The sequence below is a fragment of the Mustela nivalis genome (assembly GCF_964662115.1).
Source record: "Mustela nivalis genome assembly, chromosome: 2".
Classification (NCBI taxonomy): Eukaryota; Metazoa; Chordata; class Mammalia; order Carnivora; family Mustelidae; genus Mustela; species Mustela nivalis.
In genome coordinates, this window is record NC_139021.1 from 185,101,112 (window position 1) to 185,122,631 (window position 21,520).

Here is a 21,520-nt window from a genome sequence, read left to right on the forward strand (position 1 = left end):
ACAGCAACTCTGATGTGCAAATGGAGCCCAAGTCTAGACTCTCCAAAGCAACTCGACTGCATGCTTCACTGGTTTCTAGAAAGCTTAGGGGGAGCTGAGAGGTGCTTGATGGAGAAAAAAAATGTTAACATTTTTGAATATGAATGCCTGTTACATTTGCTAAAATTTAACATCATGTATTTAGAATGGGAGACTGAAAAAAAGAAAAAAAATCATAAGCGCTAAAATAAATACAAATTAAAATAGATGGCTTGTGATGGCACCGCCCAAGCGTATGTACTACGAACACTTTGAGGTGAGCATTTTTAGCCTATTTTTGTGGCTATGATTTTATTACATTTTTATATAAAGATGGTGTGTGATGACATGTCTGCTTTTTAGATTGGGCAGAAGATACACCAGGAAAATACTAACATGAAGAAAGGCCCTGTGGCTATTTTATCAATATACAAAATTAAACTGCATTTTTTACTCTGGCAAAAAACATTCATAAAACATATGTAAATAAGTATCAAGGAATGCATCTAAAGGAGAGGTGTACGAAAAAAATCAAAATGTGCTTAAAGAGTCATAGAAGAAGACCTAAGTAAATGAAGAGATTGTGCAAAGTGTGTGCAGGGAGACACAATGTCATAAATTTCCAGAAAATTAATTTATAGATTTAGTGCATTGTGATTTTTTCTTATGTCAAGTATTATTCTCATATATTATGATTCTAGTGAATTCTTTAAAGAGTTCTATGGTGTGGACATGCCATAATTTACTTAGGCTCCCTCTAATTGCTTGACATTTGGATATTTTCTGTTTTTCATTAATGTAAAATGCACTGTTTTGAAAACCACTGAATACAGTTTATCAAATGTATTTCTTTTTTTATTATTATGTTCAATTAGCCAACATTTCTAATTATTTACTTGGTATACATTTTTGGAAGTGAGATTGCTAACCCAAAAGACACAGACATTTTTAGAGTTTTTTCCCCCCAGTTTGCCCACCAGAATACTTTGCTCAATTTTCACTCTTCCTCCAAACTTATCTATTTCGTCACATCCTAACTGTGGGGCTGTCATGGCATTAATTTTGTGTAATGGGACAGGCAGGAAGTACCCTTTCATTCATTGCCGGACCTCGTGCTCCACGGGGCCGCGCAACACCCCAGCACAGGGTCAGGTGTGTATTTGGTGCGTGGTCAGTGTTTCTGAGGAGAAGAGTATAAGGCTTGTTGAGACTGATAGACCCTTTCTGCTGTGCACTCGTGATGGGGTAAAAGGATCGGCAGGGTCAGGCGTTCATCCCGGACGGTCCAGATGCCAGCTGTAGAACACAGGGAGCTCTCACAATGCGGTGTGTTCTCTACTTGGCAAGAAGCAGAGCACAGAGGAAGGAAGCACGAGACAGGACCCCCTTGACTGCGGCGTGTTGCTTCTGGGGGCTCAGTGTGCTTGGTCCAATGAGGAATTAGGGTCAATGGCCTCCTCGGCCAAGTGTGGCAGTAGGGTTCTGTGTGCCGTCTCCCGACTTACTCCGTCTCATACCATTACCCAAGGAAAACTGTGATTCTTGAGGAATCTCCACAGTTTTCCAAAGTGGCTGCACCAACCTGCATTCCCACCAACAGTGTAAGAGGGTTCCCCTTTCTCCACATCCTCTCCAACACATTTTGTTTCCTGTCTTGCTAATTTTGGCCATTCTAACTGGTGTAAGATGGCATCTCAATGTGGTTTTAATTTGAATCTCCCTGATGGCTAATGATGATGAACATTTTTTCATGTGTCTGATAGCCATTTGTATGTCTTCATTGGAGAAGTGTCTGTTCATATCATCTGCCCATTTTTTTTATATGATTATCTTTTTTGTGTGTGTTGAGTTTGAGGAGTTCTTTATAGATCCTGGATATCAACCTTTTGTCTGTACTGTCATTTGTAAATATCTTCTCCCATTCCGTGGGTTGCCTCTTTGTTTTGTTGACTTGTTTCCTTTGCTGTGCAGAAGTTTTGACCTTGATGAAGTCCCAAAAGTTCATTTTTGCTTTTGTTTCCTTTGCCTTTGGAGACATATCTAGAAAGAAGTTGCTGTGGCTGATATCGAAGAGATTACTGCCTGTGTTCTCCTCTAGGATTCTGATGGATTCCTGTCTCACATTGAGATCTTTTATACATTTTGAGTTTATCTTTGTGTACGGTGTAAGAGAATGGTCGAGTTTCATTCTTCTACATATAGCTGTCCAGTTTTCCCAGCACCATTTATTGAAGAGACTGTCTTTTTTCCACTGTATATTTTTTCCTGTTTTGTCAAAGATTATTTGCCCATAGAGTTGAGGGTCCGTATCTGGGCTCTCTACTCTGTTCCACTGGTCTATGTGTCTGTTTTTATGCCAGTACCATGCTGTTTTGGTGATCACAGCTTTGTAGTAAAGCTTCAAATCAGGTAATGTGATGCCCCCAGTTTAATTTTTGTTTTTCAACATTTCCTTAGCAATTCGGGGTCTCTTCTGATTCCATACAAATTTTAGGATTATTTGCTCCAGCTCTTTGAAAAATACCGGTGGAATTTTCATTGGAATGGCATTAAAAGTATAGATTGCTCTAGGCAGTATAGACATTTTAACAATGTTTATTCTTCTGATCCAAGAGCATGGAATGGTCTTCCATCTTTTTGCGTCTTTTTCAGTTTCTTTCATGAGTGTTCTGTAGTTCCTCGAGTACAGATCCTTTACCTCTTTGGTTAGCTTTATTCCCAGGTATCTTATGGTTCTTGGTGCTATAGTAAATGGAATCAATTCTATGAAAGACCCACAGCAAATATCATCCTCAATGGGAAAAAGCTGGCAGGCTTCCTGTTGAGATCAGGATCACGACAAGGATGCCGACTCTCACCACTCTTGTTCAACATAGTATTAGAAGTCCTAGCAACAGCAATCAGACAACGAAGAGAAATAAAATGTATCCAAACTGGCAATGAAGAAGTCAAACTCTCTCTCTTCGCAGATGACATGATTCTTTATATGAAAAACCCAAAAGACTCCACCCCCAAACTACTAGAACTCATACAGCAATTCAGCAACGTGTCAGGGCAGAGTTTTAATGACATTCTACAAATGGGAAAAGTTTATTTTTAACTCTTGCTTCAATTCAGTACATGAATACGGCCTCTCAGTTTAAATCCCGAAAGAAATACATTACAGATCGTTTTACCCAAGGCCTTACCTACAATAGCCCAAACCCAAACCCAACTGAGCAGCCCAAACCCAGACCCCCAGATCTCCCCATGTGGACTCGGCCATCCTGAGATGGCCCCACTGTGTGCTGTGTGGCCTTGATTTTCTGGTTGGGCAGTTTATGATCAAGTTATGAGCTGGATTAACAGAATCTGCCGTGATGGGGGGCCGTGCTCAGTGCCAGTGAGAAAGCCACAGGGTCAGTCCAAGAGCCAATCACATGTCTTATGAACGTGGCTCTTACCAGCCATGCGTGAAGGACAGCACATCTAGAGCCCCGCTGAGTGGCCAAGCTGGTGAAGCTCCAAGCTATGAGGAGAAGGTGCGGAAACAGGAACCAGTCTGAAGTGGGCTGGGGAGGTGACCGTCCCCCAAGGCATGCAGCTGGGGCTTTCGAGAAGACTTCCACAGACCAACAAGGAATGGAAAGCCTCGTGAGTAGAGGCCCAAGTGAACAGACACTGTAGAAATGTCCTCTTTGAACCAAAAGACATTTCCAGTCCAAAGCATAATCCTGTCTCTTCTTTTAGCCCTTAAAAAAAGCATAATATATGAAAACACTTAAGTTTTAGTAAGTGCCAGATAAAGGGGTGTGGATTTCTGAGGACCGTGATGATACCAAGATCAATAGGGTAATTACAGTTCAAGGGAATCAGAAGCCTCCCCTCTCTGGAAAATCCAAGCTCTCTTTCCTTGGTTCTGCCCCAGGTGTTCGAGAAGCCCCTCCTGCCCTTATGCTGCCCTGGAGGCTGCTGGGCTGGAAGCTGTGTCCACCACCCATGGCCAGAGGGTCTGAATAGGGCTTCTGCCGGAACCACGCAGCAGAGAGCATCGTCGCTCGGAAAATGGTCCAGGAGCCACACTTTAAAGCACTGTGTCCATTTAATCATTTTCCAATCTGTTTCCCTTGTGAAATTCATTACTTTTCGTGGAAACAAATATCTGTCAAAATATCCTGTTAGGATGGCATTTGAAGATTCCTGTATCTTTAGCAATAACGACTTCACATCCCTTTTCCCTTTGAAGGAGAGCTGACGAGCCTCTCTGAAGTTGTCGTCTTGACCCTGGGGCTGTTTTCGTGTCATCAGGTGGTAGAAGCCCTGCACTGTTTCAGGACACCCCCCACCCCACCCCCGCTGGGCCATGACTGTGCTCAGACAACCAGCGGCCGTGCGGAGAAATCAGAACAGGCTCGGCTGCTGTTTTCAGGGCAAATAAAGTCTTTAGATGAGAGGCAAAATGTCCTATTACCACTCATAAAAAGTGCCAGGTCTTTAATATATGGCTGCACTAACGTGTTCATTAGGAGAACTGGCTCTGCCGACTGGCCGCGTCGGAGAGCACAGGCGCTTGCTTCTGCCAGCTGGTATGTGTCTCACATTTTATCAGCCAGAAAGCACAAAAACAATAGAGGGAGTACGATTTGAGGATGGCCTCTCTGTCCCTGAACTGCCTCTGCTTTACCACGCCTCGGCACGAGGAGGGAGGCGGGTGCGATGGGTTCCCGGGAGGCCGGCTCCTGTCACCTCATTCCTCTTCCTGCTGTCACTGCCCCCGTCCCCTGCCCCCGCCAGCCTCTCCCCCCCGCTTCTTGCCAGAAGGCTCCCCGCGTGGAGCAGGAAGATAAGGCAGTGGATGCCCAAAGACTCACGACCAAGGGTCCTGCGTGGTTCCCTACAACACCTGGTGCAGAGGCGTTCTCGAGTGGTGGTTGGTAAAATCCAGCCCTTCATGAAGATGAACGGAACTTCAACCCAGCCGGCGCCTGAATGTGATCAGACCCCCCTGCCTGGCTCCAAGCATGGTGGCTGTTGGCGTTTCCAGACACCTTCCCTCTGCTGCATCGACCCAGTTCCTCCCAGACCTGCCTTCTCTCCGCCCCACTCATACCCTGTCGAATCCACCGAATCCACCCCACGCACAAGCCCTGCTCACACTGCTGGACCCCAAATCGCTTCCAAGAAAATGGCAGTGGCTCATTTTCTGAATCAGCTGCTCCTCTGGAAGCAGCTGTGGATATGATTCGACCCATCGATACTTCGACTAAGCTGCACATTTGCAGTCAGACCCTTTTCTATCCTCATAAACACATTTCAGTTGAGAAGCTCAATTTCAGACCCGAGGTGGGGCTAACCATCCGGCGGAACTTGAATGGAAATCAAAGGAAACAAAGCAGGACAATTCACTGGTAACGACAAGACCTTGAAATCCATTCTGCGGTCCAGAGTCAGAGCTAACTTAGGATGCCTGTGGAGACAGGCCCATGTCGTGGTCTAAGCTGGGGCCGTGTGTTATCGGTGGCAGAGGAGGCGCTGGAAACTGGTTCTCTGTGGTCCTCCAGGCGGGGGTGGCTTGTGGTCGTCTTTTGAGCAGTAATTCATGAGCGTGGGTCAGAGCAACGCAGAGCTGTCGCTTTTCACAGAGACATAGTCCCAGCTGCCTTTTGAGTTCCCTCCGTGGGGTGTCTGGCTTGGACCAGGTTCTGGTCTTTGGGGTCAGTATGCTTTAGGTTGGATTGTCCACAGATGAAGGATTTAAAATAATTATTAATTCATTTCTTTGCAAGTCTTATTTGCACACTAATTTTGGATGAGACATAGTACAAGGCACAGAGATAAGAGATGAACAAAACGGGCCTCGTGAGGGGTAGAGCCTGTGGGCGAGGGCAGCCTGGGTTCGAACCATTGCCAGAGCAGCTGTGCCGGGCACTGTGTTCTTCAGGCCGTAAGACTGGATCAGGGGAGGTGACCTCCTGGGAGGCCCGAGGATGTACAGGGTCGAATGACCAAGTAGAGAACTGTGCGCTTCACCCTAAGAACACTGGGAAATAATGTTCAAGTCCCTAAAAATGGGAAAGATTTTGGCCAGCAGGGCAACATGACCGGTTTGACTTTTTAAGAGGTCAGTCTGTTGGGTTAGAAGGTGTGAGAGTGGACGTGGATGCTCGGATCAGAGTGGACAGAAGTCTTCCGGGCAGCCGTGATGGCAGCGTGGACAAGACCAATGCAGGAGATGTGGACGAGAGGGACTTGGGAGGTGAAACCTTCAGGCCGTGGTGTAGGACGAGCTTCAGGGAGGGGATCAAGGATCGGCAGGAGTTCGGAATAGATTCTCGAGTCCTGGTTTGTCTAACGTGGCTCTAGTTCCTACGAAAGGAATGTTGAGAGAGCCAGCGTGGGCGGAGGTCGAGAGTGAGCGGTTCGGGCACGTTCGACACCCCGGACACACGTGTGCTGAGACGCTGAGGCTGTGAGGTGCGCATGGGTTTGGAGCACAGAGGGGAGGCCTGGGCTGACATTTAAATTTATGATTAGTCGGCACGTGGCGATTAAAGCCATGGGCACAGATGAGGTTTTCTGCAAGGAGGAAGTACATGTGGAGAAGGCGCTTGGAGAGCCTGACGTGAGCGGCCCGATGGGGGAGGGAGGGGCTGTCGGAGGTGACGGAGCAGCGCGAGGATGCCGGAAGGGGGCCTTTGTCCCTCATCCCAGGAAGAGGGTCTCCCCACGGGAAGATCTGCCCAGAGCACTTGGCCTCGAATCGCTGGAACTCACACAATTTGCGGAGGCTGCTACGATTTCATTTCTTCAGCGTTGCATGGCATTCAGCTTAATAACACGTCACATAGCCTGTGCCGCGGCGTAACAGGCAGTGACAGCCCTTGGACACGCTTTGGAAGTTTACTTGGCGTGACAAGAAGGAATATAAAATTGTTTGCAATAGATAAACCCATAGAAATAAAATGTTTATTTCCACCCGGAAAGCTCCCACGTGGCCCTGGCTGTCACTCAGCCAGTGGAGAGGGTCCGGGTGCGATGCTCCGCTCCACCCCTGCCGCAGCCTCCCCTCCCCTCCCCACCCCTGCCCCCGGGGCAAGCCTCATGCGGAGATCGGGGCGGTCAGGAGGGTCCCCGCGGCTTCCCAGCTTCCCCTCTCCCCTTCATTCTTCTTCAGACATCAAACAGCCACGTCTGGGTTCACAAAGATTTTTCAAAAATGCCTCTGCCTGTGACATAGAAACCTCCTTCTGAATGTGGGGGACACCACCAGGGAAACACCTGCTGATTCTGTTGGTGTAGACCAGCATCCTGTTACGTGTTATGCCGGGTCAAGTCTCTTCCGGGGTCACTGGGCATCGCACGGGCCTGGGGGCCCCGTCTGGAGTGGGTGGCTTCCCCTCGCTTTGCTGAAGGGCCGAAGCTCCGTCTCTTCCTCCTCCTCCCTTCGCTCACTCACCGGATGTCCACTGGGCTCCTCTCGCTGACGCTCCTCTCGCTGACACTCCCCCGGTCTCCGGTGCGGTCTGTCTCTCCCTCCTTCCTCCGCCTCTCGCCCCCGCCGTCTCTCACCAAACATTTATCTATTCTTATGGTGTCTGCTGAGTAATTCACGTGCACGGGGCGGGGGGGCCCCACACAGCACCGAGGGCGACAAGGGATGGAGGTGCCACAGGGAGGGTGTGATTCAGGCCGCAACGGGGTTTCCGAGGGGTTCCCAGAGCCGGCTCCCGCGGTACCCCGGGCAGCACGGATGAGGCGTCGTGTCTGCATTTCTGCCCGCCCTCCGCCGGGAGGCATGCGGAGTGCATCGGGCGGACAGCCAGGGGGGGCTGTAGGCAGGTGGAAAATGGTGCCTTTCAGAATGGGTCCCCGGGAGCAACGCTTGTGACCTGTGCTGAGCTGTTGGTGCATAAAACAACGTAAAAGACGTCGTGGTGTGAAGTGCAAGCCTTTCATCGGGCTTGTAATTCTGTGCCTCCAGCATCTGCACAGAGCAAAGCCTGGGGCTTCAGGGCCTGGAGCAGGCTGGGTTGGCTCCACTAGGCTCACACGTCGACGGCCTCAATTCTTCTCTTTGAGGGGTGTCTGGAGTCCCAACGTCCAAGGTGGCGTCTGACCCTGGGGCCGGGGTGACTAAGGTGGCGGCACACGAGCTGGCCCGGCTGTCTCTCCCCAGAGCCTCTCCTGGGGCTGTCAGGGCAGCAGAGCGGCTGGTCAGGCGCGCAGCGCGGCGGCTGGCTTCCCCTGGGGAGAGCGTCCCGGTGATGATGGGTGGGCGCTTCGGTTTCTCACGGCCGGGGCTTGTCCCTTCCGTTCTAGTTCGTCAGTCACTGCTATGACAGTCTCCTCACCGAAGACTCCTGGGGAGGGACCGGAGACCCACAGGTCACGGTGGAAATGCCAAAGAAAATGTGTCCTCTTCGGCCGGTCACAGGAGCCCGGCCGGGCCACCGTGCGATTCACTGGTTTGTGTCGCGCTCACGGAAATCCGTTTAGGGAGAGGCTGAGCAGGAAGGAGAGAGGGAGAAGCCTGGATTACGCGCCGGTGAGAAGCCCGGGAGAGCTGCTGAGGGGACAGAAGTGGATGACACGGCACCGACGTCGGAGCCTTATTCAGCAGCGACGCGGACAGGTCCCCCCAAACCCACACGTAGATTCCAGGATTGCATTTCTTGAAAATTGAGGATTAAAAGAACAGTCTCGTTTCGTAGAATCCCTCCACATGGCAAAGTGGCCACAGGGAACCTGCAGGACAATCCCGGTCCGCACTCCCTCCCAGGAAGGACGGCCTCTCTGGGTGGCCTCTGCTTCCCGTGCACAGCGCTGAGATCCAAGTGGCCTGGCACGCGTCCCCCGTCCCTAGGAAGCTCAGGAAGAAGTGCTGGGTCTGGCTGTAGCTGTCCTTCGACTGGGTTGTCCCTCAGGCCTCGTCACATCGCCCCTCCCGCTGTCCTCAGCAGCCACACCCAAGGGCTGGCGGTCGTCTCTGGTCTTTTTCCTTGTGTGTCAACACATTTTCATCTTACAGCATCCGTGGCTTGGCTAGAAGGAAACACGCTCATAGTTCGGACGGAAGGATTGTTTCACAGAGGAAGAGGGTCTGACGAATTCCAGCGGCCACTGTGTGGAGCTGACTTCCGCGGGCAGATACGTCCCCGGTGATGCCGCAGGACTGAAATGGGAGGCCCGGGCGTTTCCGAGGGGTTCTCAGAACCGGCTCCCGCGGTACCCCCGGGCCACATGGATGAGGCGTTGCGTCTGCATTTCTGCCCGCCCTCCGCCGGGAGGCATGCGGAGTGCATCAGGCGGACAGCTGGGGGGGCTGTAGCAGGTGGAAAATGGTGCCTTTCAGAATGGGTCCCCGGGAGCGACGCCCGTGAACCCGCTCAGACTCCAGCACCGACTGTCTAACGCGCAACGTGGGTCACGCAGCTGTCACGGGGGAGCTGCGGCGGGGGAGACGCGCGCTCGAGCCGTCACATTCCATCTGAATCATTGAGTAAGTGGAGATCATAATCCGGAGGTTTTCAAGCACATTTCCCAAATTTGCATCTCACGATTCTTAATTACAGAGACTGTCACCATCCCATCCGTAACAAGATCAGAGAATTTTTCTCTAGGGAGAGATACTTCTTCTTACAAACCAGAGTGAACATCCTGAGAGTAAGGAGAACAGTCGTCACACGTGTTTCATCCTGGGCGCAAATGGGCACCTTCGGCGCGTCCCTGGGAAGGCTGAGGCGGGCGGGCAGGGGGACGGAGGGTCTCTGAGTGGTTAGAGGGGAGCCGCCAGGGTCCCGGCAGCAGAGGGATGCATGGGAATGACTGACAGAGACCCTCTGGGCTGTCTCCCCCACTCTCCGCCCCTCACCTCCTGCTCCAAACCCTTGTAATGTCCTACTTCAAAGCCTAACACGTGACAGAGCACAGATGTTCCGGATCCCGTCTTCACAGAGGGGTCCTGCGTTAGGAAGGAAGAGCTCAGCCCTTCGTTTGGCCCCAGATGGAAAGCTTGATTTCTTCTTGGGCGGGGGCGGGCATGACCTTTCGGGGTCTTGCATCCACCCAAGCAGCAGGTTTGCTGGCTCCTTGGGCTCTGTCCCCATCCGCGGCCGAGGGGTCTGTAAAAGCTGTGTGTGTGTGGGGGGGGTCCTGGTGGTTTCCCAGGAGGGAGATGAGCAATGCCCCCCCTGCTCTTGTCTGCCCCCCCACCCCCGACCCAGCTCGGTGGGTCAGCATCGCCTGCATGCCATCTAGGAGCCCAGGGCTGAGATCAGAACCCGGTCTTCTCCCCTCTGGACCTTACCCGTCTGTCACCGACTCTGACCTTTGGAGATCTAAAGGACCTTGCGGGGGCTTCCCTCCATTCACTTGTCCTGTCGAAGATACTTCTTGTCCCTCACCTATGGCTGATGTCTCTGGACTGGCTTCTCTTTCCGCCCCTTCCTCCCCAAGCCGCACCCCTGTCTTCCGGAACCGCTTCCTAACCCCTCTCCTGTCTCTTGTCCCCTTTTCGGCTCTTCCCTCCCCTCTTCCTCCCCTCCTCCTCCCGCCTTCCTTCTTTGCCTCCGTCTGTCTGTAATTAGAGGAGCGCCGTCGTCAGATCGCGTCACGGACATAGTCGACTGTGTATTTAAGCAAAAATATGCCTATGCTCCTAGGAAAGACAGAGCAGTTTCAGACGCCCAGGCAAGGAGCATGCGGCTCAGACGGACAGACACGCGAGCCTTCTGGGTGCTCTAGGACTTGGCTTCCCTGCGGCTGGCTCTCCCCGGGCAAACGACTCGTCACGACGTGAAACTGCTGTTCACGATGCGAGGACAGCCGCTAGGCGCTGCCCAGTGACTCCAGACCCCCGAGGTTCACTTCCTGTGTAATCCCCTCTACCTGGGTTTGGGCTGGGTCTGGTGGTCCGCTAATAATGTCTGGAATGTGGCAAAAGCGATGGGCCTTTACCTCCGAGAACAGTTCGCAAGGGGTCCTGGTGTTGGCGTGGTGCGGTCTCACGAGCTTGCTGTTGTGCGCAGCCCCGCGGAGAGACCCCCTTGGACGGAGCCAAGGACAAGCCGGTCAACAGCCAGAGAGGAGCCGAGGCCCTCAGTCAGAGACCTGTGAGGAGCTGAGTCCTAACAACAATCATGGGGGTGAGCGCTAGACAGACCCCCTGTCCCCAGCCTTCGGATGAGATCCCAGCCCCTGCCAGCATCTTGGCTGCAACCCCATGAGAGACCATGAGGCAATTGCAGGGATTTTCAGGAATAACTGCCCAGGAACAAATTTAGATTCCACCATTTCCAAGCTGTGTGGACTCGGAGCAGCCCCTTCTCTGTCTTCAGTTTTCTCCTCCAGTCCCTGGCTTTATGGTGGGTCTCCGCGTGACGGGTCTCTCACAAGGACTGAATGAGCGACTTCTCTTCAGATGCTTGGGGCTGGGCCTGCTGTATGAAGACGTGCCCGGCAGGTGTTTGTGTTTATTGTCTGGTTCCTTTTATAGGAAATTTGTGCAAGAGGCAGATCTTTAGAGACAGAAAGGAGAGGAGTGTGGGTGTCTGGGGTGAGGACGAGGGACAGCTGGGGCAACCGCCAGCGGACAGGAGGCTTCGCGTCAGGACAATGGAAATGTTCTAAGCTGACTTCGGTAATGGCTCCATGACCAAGTACACAGAAACCACGGACCTGTGCACCTTCAAGGGGTGAATGTGTCCATTGTATTTCCATCAAGATGTTGAATTAAGAAGGAAAAGAGGGGGGCACGTGGGTGGCTCTGTTGGTTAAAGCCTCTGCTGTCAGCTCAGGTCATGGTCCCAGGGTCCTGGGATTGAGCCCCGCGTCGGGCTCTCTGCTGAGCTTGAAGCCTGCTTCCTCCGCTTTCTCTCTCTCTGCCTGCCTCTCTGTCTACTTGTGATTTCTGTCTGTCAAATAAATAAATAAAATCTTAAAAAAAAAAAAAAAGACGGAGAAGAGTAATTGTAATGCTACGTGACTTTTGCCTAATCCCAAGTGCATGGGTGGGAATCTTTCTACGGCTCCTGTGGAACCTTCTCGTACGGTTTCCCACACACGGGCACTCTGGGCTCTGGCCAGGCTCATGTAGTCAAAGCGGCCCGATGCTCTCCTGTCCGACCTGCCGTCTTCTCCCTCTGCAGAGGCTTCTGCACTCCTTGCCTCCCCCGAGCCCCCACCGATCATTCTGAGCTCGGCTCTGGTAACTCACCTCAGTGGCCCTGGCATCTTGGTGGTGCCACCATAGCAGCAGGGTCCCTGCCTCAACAGATTCACGCTAAGGAGCAGTTTGCAAATACGGCAAAACAAGATGGACCGGCACAGCCAAGGCGCTGGTATGACGTGGTCGTGGAAACCCTCTTTGGGTTCAGCTGGTTGATAGTCACGTGACGTGTCAGCGATGGTCATCTGCTGGTCCCCTCTTAGCGCTCTCAGGGTGCCCTTGCTGCAGCACCCCGTGGCCGGTGCCACAGCCACCGACTGTTATAGGGTGGGCGGGGTCGGCTGGTCTAGGGTGGACATGGCCGGTCCTGGCCGGATCTGCTCTTTCTCTGCGAACAGGCTGCCTCCTGCACCTGCGGGTCAGCCAGGGGCCGCGCTGTCCCACGGGCTGAGCCGGAGAAGCATGGCTCCTTGTCATCATTTCCTCGGGTCTCGCGGGCCAGACCGGTTACGAGCTTCTCGGGGTAGCAGGATGAGCCCCACAGTGGCAGCACTCGAGGCTCTGGAGATCCAAGCTCGGACTAGTGTGCTGCCTCTTCTGCCTTGGTCTTCGGGCTCCAGTAAGTCCCGTGTGGCCCCAGGGTCAAGAGGCGGGGACGTCAAAGCGGCTTGTTCCCGAAAGTGGTCTCAGTGGCAGGGAGTGTGGATTGGGGGAGTCAGTGTCGGAGAACGTGGACGCAGGGTTCCGCGCTGCTCTTCCGGCTCTGCTCCGCAGTGAGCAAGCCGCCTTGCCGGGATCCCTTGCCTTCCTGCGTCTGGGCTGGCACTGGTAATGGACGGGGAGCACGTCCCCTCGTCCGGCCTGGAGGGGCGTCTCTGGAAGTGGCTGCGTCGCCTTTGTGCCTCCAACTTCACTGGACATCGCTCTTGCCGCGCTTCCAGCTGCCACCAGGTCGCCCTCTCCCATGGTCTAGTTCCCACCTGAAGGCCCTGGACCCTGGACCCTGCCGTGGCCCTTCAGCCCCTGGGGTGGGAGCGGCTCCTGCAGGCCTGTTCTCTGCTTTGCCCCGTCACTGGCGCAACGATTCCCTCTGTTCAGAGTTTCCTCGCCGGATCCCAGCTCAGAGTGCTCGGCAGACCCCGCTTCCCTGACCTGCGGAACACCATCTGCCTTGGGTCTGGTCACGGTTGTGCGGCTGAGAGAGACGTGAGGGTGTTTATTGAACACAGCGGTGTGTACAGAATAAGTCACACTGGTCCTTTCTTTCCTGGGAGCAGGCATTTTTGAGGACGGAAAAATAAACGCGGATGAGGTAATTATCTTCAGTTAAACTTTCCGTAACTTGAGACGCGTCAGAATACACCACCAGTCTGGTCTGCCGTGATCCTGCGTGCCAGGCTGTGCCCTTGGCCGTGCTGCTGCTTGTTGCCTTCTAGGACAGCATGGAAACGTGGACAGTGTCCTGCCAGCTCGCTGGGTAGGGGCGGTGAGCCCTCCGCTGTGGGACAGTGAGGAGCTCCGACAATTTCCACATCCAAACTGTGTCATCTGTAGGAAATGCTGCTTCTCAACACTGTTGCAAATGAATTTTCATTTTCTCTGAAAAAAGCAAAGCAAACAAGACCTCTACTTTGGAAGAGGACTCTTTGCTGTGAAATACCCACTTGGAACGGTCGTGTAGATTGTTAGCTTGCCTGGTGCACGTTCCTAGCACTAATAAAATTTAATTTAAAATAGTAAACTCACTGCCTTCTTGTGACACATATATGGGTATTACATAATTATAGAACAAATGGCTTTTCTAGGGAGGTCATGAAAGCCCGTGATTTAGTACACACGCTGTTGAAGACGCGCGACACTTTCCACTCCTCATTAAAATCCGACAGTCTACACAAATCATCCCGAGCACGGGCAGCCTCCCCTTCCCTCTAACGCTGGTTCTCAGAGCAGCCCGGAGGACTCGGGCTTCCTCTGTTTGACAGACGAGGGACTGCGGGACGGGCTCCTCCCGTGGCAACAGAGGCGCTGTCTGGAGCTACAGGAGTGCACCGTCGTTTCAGCCTTTATAAAGCCAAGTCTCGGGAAGCTAAAGGCCTCAGGCCTCAAAAGATGCGTAAGGATGGGTTTCTCATTACCTGTAACCCTACAACAACGGGTTCATGAAGCGGCAAGTAGTGTTTCAAGTCCTTTCAAGGTGCTTTCCCTTGGGTTTCTATTTTCCTACTTCCGCGGTTTCTTCCGTCCCACTCTTTGTCAGGAAAGACTATCCCGTTGTCACTACAACTCCCCACAGGCTTTCCTTCTCGGCACAAGGGCGCGTGTTATCGGACTCCTATGGCGTTAAGACCAAACAGTCCTGTTGCATTTCCAGCCCGCGATGATTAGAACGACTTAGTAGAAAGTTCGTAGATTTTCCCAAGGAGGGAATAAGAGATCAAACTTCTTCCTGAGAGTCAAAGCCTTATCTGTGAGCGCCTCTGTCACCTGCCCCCGAAGGCCCCGCTGGTCCCTTTTTACCAAATCCAACTTGCGTAGTTCTCAGCGGGGGCTGTCATAAATCACCTCGTCTGCCGTTCCCCGATGTGGACTTCTCTCCTCATTTCTGTTGGAATGGGTGGCGCCTCTTTCCCAGTTACCCTAGCTGCTTTTGAACAGCGAGTCTTCACCAAATTACAGATCTGTGACGTTCCTCAGAAAGAGTAATTGCGAAAGTCGTGGATGATCTCCTGCTACAGACCAGCACGGTCTTGTCTCCTGTTACGCTGCTGTCTGATTTTGTGCCGTGTCACGGGCACAGCCGCCCCGTACTCTAGATCACTTTCTATAGCATCCACGGGAGAATTCCTCTGTCTAATTTAGATGTCGGACCGTGGAAGGACGACTCCCAGGCATGCGCCAAGTTCCTGGCTATCTTGTGAGCTCCTCAAGGACAAGGACAGATGTGAGTGCGACGTATCTTTCCAGCATCACCGTGTTACACCATGTGCTGGGGCAGGCTTGACCTGGCTCACGAGAGGGGATTCCGCGCGGCTTTCCCCAACTCCGTGTCCAGTGACATTGTGTTGCTTGGTTGAAATAGAAAATGTTGGGAATATTTATACAACCAAAGTTGACCAATGCCACAAACACATCTTTTTTTCTTCCCAGGAGACACTTTACCCACATAACAATGGCATGCTTCTTACATATTTGCTAAGTGCCTGAACACACACAGCATTTATCTCCAGATGTTGAGGCAAAAACTTTTCTGTCCTGGGCTGTTTGAAGGAATTACTTCTCCCAGGTAGGGAGGAGGCCACAGTCTCCGCACAGGCCGTAGCAAGCACCAGGTCGTGACTGCAGAACCATGTCTCGCCTGACACTCGGCTGGGCTGGAGGGGACCAGAGACTGCACGGTGCCTCGGTGAATGCTGTTCCAAATGGAGTCCAAGGGCACCTGACGAGAGCCCTCCAGGCTAAGCACGTCTCGCTTTCACATGTGGGTCGAGAGGTTGCTTCTCACACACTTGTGTTAACCGGTAATGGTTCACACCGACACTTCATCAAATAAGATACGAAGCACTGCCTGTATCAGGATCTTCGAGAAATTCTCCCTTTCACGCCTCAAGGAAGTGTTGATTAAAGATATATTAAGGTCCCATTAGAAGAAAAGCAGAGGCCATCCTGGGGGTCTTGGAGTGCTCGTGAATTCCTCCTCTCTATATGGAACTGAATTCTGTCATTACTTTCATGGTGCGGTAAGTGTGTTCTCCCAGAACTACCTCCCTGTGTGGGTTTCTCCGGAAAAGAAAGCTTAACGAGCCTCCACAAATCTTCACCTCTCACCTGGGATTATCTCACTCACGGACACACTTCAGGTCAATTTGCTGAACGTAAAATTAGGATTTGTTGATGTCTCACATTTCAGAGAGAGATTTTAATTTGGGGGAACTCTTAGAGAACAGTGACTCCTAGTAAAGACTTTCTCGGGGCCTGTGAAGGATTTAAGAATTTTCCCCATATCTTTAGGACTTGAAATAAAAATGTGTTCTCGTGAGTGATCTGCACCGCCATCTTGGCAAGAGGAAGTTGAAAGAGACAAGAGGCGAGATTGGCACCTCAGCCATGTCTTTCGTGTTCCACAAATACAAAAATACACAACATTCCAACAGTGGGAGCCAAATGCAGAGAAATATGCTTTTCAGATCAACCTGAAAGAGAACATTTGAAGTGAGGTCGATTTAATGAGTCTGAAGCCCCAGGCTCAATTCCCACAGTCCTGTGCATCAACTCCAAAGTGATCAATATATTTTATTCAGTCTCATATGCTGTCTGGTCTTGTCTGTGAGATGTGAGATGGGTTAATTGATGAGCTGATCAGCTGTCTAGCTGTTTCCCCTAATTGTTTTATCAAGGAACTAATATGCTTTCTGGCCGCTGCCACCGTTTTCCTGCTGTAAGTGATGAGCTTTGACAGTGGATTCCAGGCAAATATTTGAGACCAAAGTGCCTCACCCTTTGTAACTGCAAAGCCACCGGCTCTATTACTGGGAGTGTCACTTGCTTGGACATTTCTGAACCCGGGCCTTGCGGGGAACGGTATGATGGATGATGATGTAGTCTAGACGCTTCTGCAGGGATCTGGCCCGCTGGTGTTCCTTATGGCAAAGCAAATCTCCAGCTTCCTTTTGGTTTCTTAGGATGGAGGACAAGCTCTCTGAGTGACTGTGAAGCTCTGAGATCCAGCCCTGCAGTCTCCCTGTGGGCACTGGAGCCGCTGACCTGAGCCACGCTTAGATGAGGCTTTGAGAATGGGCTGAGCTCCAAAAGGAGTGGGGACCTCACATCCCAGCTCCTGAGGTCTGGGCAGCCCTGGGGCATAAGGTCCTGGCCACCTCATGTGACTCCAGTCGGCTCCAGCCTCCCACGTGGCTGAACCCATACTGGAGTCCTGGGAAAACTGCTTCTCTGGTCCACAAATGCATCAAAACTGGGAGGTGGGAGACGGTCGAGTGTACCCGAGCATGCACATATGTGTTTCTGTGTCATAAACATGTTGGCGGTGCCGGTCTGGCTCATGCCGTGCCTGTGGGACTTTGCAGGGAGTAACTCCTTTAATGCCTCATGACTGAGTCCTCTTATGACACAGGTTATCCTGACACTGTCCTGTCCTGCAGGTGATGGAAGTAGGCTTCCACGTCTGTGCTCTGAGTTCCTAGACCATGGCCTCCTCGCCTGTGGTCACTGGGGCCACACAGGAGGGACGGGCTCCCCGGAGGAACAGGGGTGCTCCTTGTTGGCATTCGCCCTGGTTGGGGTTCCCCAAAGGAGGCTGTGAGATGATCCCCGTGAAAGTGTCTCTGCAAAGGGAGGTGGGCTGGGGCTCAGGGCGCCAGGAACAAAGGCTTCATTGGCCCCTACGGCTCCCTGCCCATCACTGAGAGTGGTGCAGATGCCCGAGCCCTCGAGGGCCTCACCTGCCGGGCAGCAGTGTTCTGTGGGCCCGAGAGGCTCGGGCGCCCTGTACACGGGGGTGGCAGGGTCCTGAGCTACAGTCACTGAACCCCCTCCGTTAGGGTCACCACCACGCGGGACCCTCACCTCCAGCCCTCACTGCGCTGGCGGGCAGAGCCGAGGACTGAGAGGCGGGACCGGAGGCTGTGGGGTGGGGCGGGGGTTGCTGAGTTGCGCGGAAGGAGAAATGCACCAAGGGAATACACGAGACGGGGCTCTAGAAAGACCACGAGCCCCGGGCAGGCCGGCGTCCCAGTGCCTGTCCAGCAGACGTGTCCTCTCTGTGCCCAAGGAAGATGGCATCAGGAAGACAGAAGGAAGGGCAGAGAGAGAGCAAGGTGGTGGTAGCGTCTGACAGCGCGTGCGGGCCGCGCCCACCGTCTGGGCGGCGTGGCCAGACCGGCAGCTGGGCAGGCGTGATGATGTCCGAGAAGAGCTACAGAACCAGGAGTGGAGAGATGCCTCCCTGCTCTAAGAGGGAGCTGGTGGTAATTGTTGACAGGTGACCGCCTGCTGAGTAACCCCGGGACCCCTACAGGTCCCCACTCACGGCCGGAAGTCGGAACTGTCTGGCCCCCCCACAGCCCCTCACATACTCTTACCCATGTTGTCTTCAAAGTGCCAAGTGTGCGGCGAGGGCACCCCGAGACTCCCGGTGCCCATCTTGTCTCCTCCTAGGACTCTCTCCAGTGCCTTTCAGCTTCCTGTCCTCTTACTTGGTTTCTCAAGGCAGCAAGGACAGGGGAAGAAAAGCCTTTTTTGAAAAAGAGCAAGCAGAGGGCATCATAAACAGGATGAAAGAGTCACAGGAAGGGGGGTGTTTCTTTGAAAGCCGTTATGCAAGAGCCGTTACAGAGCTGAGACTTAAAAATAGACCAGACCAAACACGCATTTGTTTTCTAAAGAACCAGCGGCTTCAGTGAGATAAAGACCGCCGTCTCCTGTACAGAGGACCTCCCACTGCCCTGAGCCTTTTGCCTGCACACTAGGGGCTCGGTTTACCAACAGGAACTGTAGCTTAAAATCTGCCAAACAGATCAAGTATCATTTTCCTATGTAAATAAAATGATGGTGATGAATTATTCAGGAGCCGGGCCCGGTCATTTGCATGCATTCATCATGTACACAGATATATAATACAGTGTGTCTCTCTCAAGATGTTTTCTAATATTTATGAAAACAATTCATAAAATTAAACCCCATTAGTTCTGGATTAGCACTTGACATTCGTCAGACTAATGACTCTTGTTGCTGGAGGGGACGCCCAGAGCTTCAATACCCACTTAATGGCTTCTTCTTCTGATGCCTGCTCCGCAGAATCATCCCCACTCTCCGGCGCAGGGACGACTTTGTTCCTCTAGAAGTGTATTTTTATCTGGCGTGCAACTCAAACTTCCCATTTCTGGTGGAAGCTGATTCTTTGTTCAGTTTCATGGTTAAGACCAGTCACGTCAGATAAAGTTTCCTGGAAGACTTCGATAGACGTGATCGCGGCCATTCATCAACTATTGGGCTTTTCTGCTTCCCCAGATCACCGTCGGCTCCGAGTGTATGAAGTGATCTCGCCGCCGGTGCCGATCTGATTACCAGGCCCCGTGGAGAAGCGGCCTGTGCTCGGATGCGTGCGTCGGCGTGTCCCCGTGAGTTCCCCTGGGCTGCTGTCACATCCCCTACTCGAGATGATTTTTAAGGAGCCGATTTCACTTGCATCTTCTAATTCCTTATGCTGCCCTCGATCAGATAGATGTTCTGTATGGTTAAGAGGCTCAGACACCTCTGATGTGATATGCACTGACTACTGTAGGAGAAACAGGGCTCGGAGTCCGGACTGCAGGTTTTAGGGTGCCACCGGGTCTGAAAATATGTGGTCTTGAAGTCAGCATCTCTGGGACTTTGACTGGCAAACACATCAGGGCTCAGACCATGTTCCTGCCAGACTAGGTGATGCCAAAGGTATGTCTCCACCCAGGAATCTGTCTCCCAAGTACCCTGGTGTCTGGGGTATGATGAAATGTCATCAGCAGAGATCTTTAGTCCCGGTATGAAGGGCCAAGGCCCACCCTGGGGGGCGAAGGGAGGAAGCAGAGCCTGCCACGGACATAGGTCAGTGGAATGAGAGCCAGAAGGGGTCCCAGCCCAGAGGCCATGGCAGTGCTGGGGACGTGTGTGTAGCAGAGATGGTCCTCACAGTCCAGAGAGAATAAGGAGAAGTAGCACGGGACCCCGCAGCACCGCAGACAGAGCTTCAAGGGGCCAAAGTGGGGTCAGCAGAGGACCATGGCCTCCAGGGGGAGCTAACCTGAAGCTCAATGCTTTATGTCCAGGCAGGGAACCAGGAGAGCCCAGTGGGCGCCAGCAAGCAGGAGGAGGGGTTGGGGCTGAGCAGAGTGTCACCAGTTGGGCTCTTGGAAGGATGATGATATCAGCAGTCCCTGCGCGGGATGCTTATTGGGAGCCCTTCGTAGACCCCATGGCCCCATCAGAGTGAGCTTTTGGGCACGAATGGCTTGGCCTTTATACTGCCTCCTCCGCTTCTCAGTGGCATGGCCATGGCTAAGGGCACGACCAGGTCACCGGGCTGAGGCCGGGCCCGGGGGTTCGGAGCCTGCAGCTTGTCTACTGACCACACTCCCAGGCGCTGGGCAGCAAGCCCTCCTTGCAGGGGCACCTGGGTAGCTCATCCGCAAGTCTGTGTCCCTGAGAACCTTGCCTGTGGACTCTCAGGGCTCTGCTGTTTGAAAGGGTCCTCATCTGCCTTCCTGTGTGTTTTTGCCAATTCCCAGGAAACTGTAAGCCCCTGGAGGGCAGGGGCAGCAGCTCGTCTGCACACCAGGTATTTCCTGCACCGCCCAGCGTGTTGCTGGACGCGCAGGCTACGGAGGCCGAGGGTGCCGTGGCAGCCAGGCTGGGGGCCCCCCAGGGCAGCGCTCGTGCACGCTCATTTCCAGGGTGCCCTGTTGAGATCCTGGTCTACACTGAGCACGGACGTTGTTCTGACACCGGCACTGTTTGCCAGCAGATTCTGGAAAAGGCCAAGAATGCAGGCCTCCTGGCATGTTGATTTTACTACAAAGGGAGAAGTCTTTGAAAGGCCGGAAGCAGGACGCCTGTGGACGATCGGGGCTGAAAGGCTAGAGAAGCTGGCCTGCCCGCCCCCGTCTCGAGTCCTTCTCTGCAGAGCCACCTCTGGGCACGGGCCCATCCCCGTGGAGGGCGCTGGCTGGAGTCCCAGGGCCCCATCTGCCTGCGCCCAAGGCCCCTCTCCCCGCTCCCGAGATGCGGCAGACACACTGACCGTGGCCTCGCCTCGTGCTGCAGAGCCGCTCCTCATGTCTCCAACCGGATAAAGGCCCTGATGAAATATTTATGGGATTTTAAGTGCTGCGCATCTCGTATAAAGTAGTGCACTTTTCATTATGTTTTCCACTTGTATTTTTGTGTTTCTAGAGACCGGCAATTGTTAACGATCACAGGGTTTTTTGCTCAGTATGCCCTCTCCCTCCAGGCTGCTTCATTATAACCTCCTCATATTCATCAGGTTTTGAAGAAATAGTAACACAATTCACCTCTTGGGGGAAAAATGACATTTGAGACAAACAGATAAATTAGCCTAGAGGGTTTTCAGAGGCCGTGATCTCTCTGCGCTTCCCCGTTCTTCCCGGGGGAGGTGACTCCGATGGTGGCGTCAGGTTCAAGTCTCCCCTGCGCTCACACCACCGAGTGCTTCTCCATCTGCCGTCCACGTGGCAAGGTCAGCTCCCCTCCGTTCGGCGGCCTCCCCTGCAGGGTGGACGTGTGTCTGGAGTTGAGCTTCCCGGGACCCCGGCCCCAAGTGGTGCCCGTGAGTGCCGTCCGCCCAGAGGT

The 21,520-nt window shown here is 52.9% G+C and overlaps 2 long non-coding RNA genes across 2 annotated transcripts in view; one reads left to right on the forward strand and one right to left on the reverse strand.

Annotated features, from left to right (window-relative positions):
* Positions 1 to 21,050, forward strand: part of LOC309859188 — a 366,769-nt gene extending 345,719 nt beyond the window's left edge. The window contains exons 4-5 of the long non-coding RNA XR_014308589.1: positions 19,187 to 19,609; positions 20,440 to 21,050. This is a non-coding gene — a long non-coding RNA (uncharacterized lncRNA). The remainder of the gene's footprint in view (positions 1 to 19,186; positions 19,610 to 20,439) is intronic.
* LOC309858935 lies at positions 861 to 18,387 on the reverse strand. Its single transcript, XR_014308449.1, has 2 exons — positions 18,259 to 18,387; positions 861 to 1,551 (listed from the first exon to the last, which is right to left on the reverse strand). It is a non-coding gene; the product is annotated as an uncharacterized lncRNA (long non-coding RNA).
* Positions 21,051 to 21,520: the final 470 nt, after the last annotated feature.